Source organism: Macrotis lagotis, chromosome 7, assembly GCF_037893015.1.
Source record: "Macrotis lagotis isolate mMagLag1 chromosome 7, bilby.v1.9.chrom.fasta, whole genome shotgun sequence".
Classification (NCBI taxonomy): Eukaryota; Metazoa; Chordata; class Mammalia; order Peramelemorphia; family Peramelidae; genus Macrotis; species Macrotis lagotis.
The window spans coordinates 173,635,876-173,637,373 of NC_133664.1; positions in this window are offsets into that span (position 1 = coordinate 173,635,876).

A 1,498-nucleotide genomic window follows, 5' to 3' on the forward strand; every position below is an offset into this window, starting at 1 on the left:
ATTTCCTCCAAGAATATCCGGGTTCCCCACCTGCTAGGTATCAAAGCAAACAAGTTGAAATAGTAAGGCAGAAATTTCAGAAAGAAGAGCCAGAGAGAGAACCAGAAACCCAAAGGGCTACAATGACCCCTAAAGGGGATCATTTCCTCAATTTCCCCTTAGGTGTTTTTGTTCTTAGAGCATGCTGCAGGTTTAAAGAGTTCCATACAGGTTTTAAATAGCTCAGCCCCCAAAAGGAGAGGGGGTGTGAGTTTCTTTTCCCCTAACCAACTGGATGGAGCTCGAAATACTGGAAGAGAACGGGGGTAGGAAGAAGGAAAAGTAAGACCAGAGCATCAGCAAGTGCTAGCCACATCTACACATCTCTACTATTAGACCAGTTCTAAAAATAAACAAACTGGGAAGTGCCGGGTAGCTGGGTGGTTTTGTCATTCCAATGGAAATGAGTCAACTCAGATGTAAGAGGGCTCCATCTTGCCCTAGTCTGACATGCATTTTTGTTTTTCTTAAATTTGTTTTGTTAAAAGATTATATATATATATATATATGTGTATATATATATATATATATATATATATAATAACTGTGCTGATTCTGTCTTATGTTGCTAGGTATGCTTTGTATATGACATAAAGGCACAATGGGAGCTTCCAATGAAAGAGGGATCTTTCCTTGAGTATGGATGGAATTTGCACACTCCCAGTCCATCATTAGCAAATTTTGTTCTGTAACTTGGGGGGTGGGGCATAAGCCTAAGTCCATTACTACCTTTCAAAATGGAGAATCACTATGAATTCAGGCCATATTGCACAAATGTATATATATTTAAAGATCATTCAAAGATATCTTCATATATATATATATATTTACATATAATTATATTTATATAAATATACATTTAAATATAATTATATATTTACAGTTTTATAATTATAATGCATGCACATATTTCACCATATATTTATATGTGTGTGTGCATATTTATATGCATATATAAATAGACATCACCTTATCTTAGGCCCTTGAAGAGAGGCACCATGGTCTAACAGCTAGAGAACTGACCTTGCTGTTAAGAAGTCCTGGGTTGAAATAAATTCTCTGCTGCATATTAGCTATCTGACTCTAGGCAAGTCACTTTCATTTGAACTAACTTTCCTGTTCTCTAAAAAAAATAGCACCTATTTTGTAAGGCTATTCTTAGAAATCAAATGAGATATTTGTAAAGTGATTTGAAAATCTTAAAGCATTACATGCATTTTTTTAAAAGTTCATCTATTTTACTATTTTTAACACTCATCCATATGCATATTTTTAGGTTACAATATTTTCTTCCACCTTCCCTTTCCATCTCCCTCCCCTCAGTGGCAAACAGGTTAACATTGTACACACATTTTTTTTTTATTTAGAAAGGTTTTATTTATTTTTGAGTTTTACAATTTTTCCCCCAGTACATACATATTTTTGATAAACATGTTTAAAGATTAGTCATTTTCGGTAT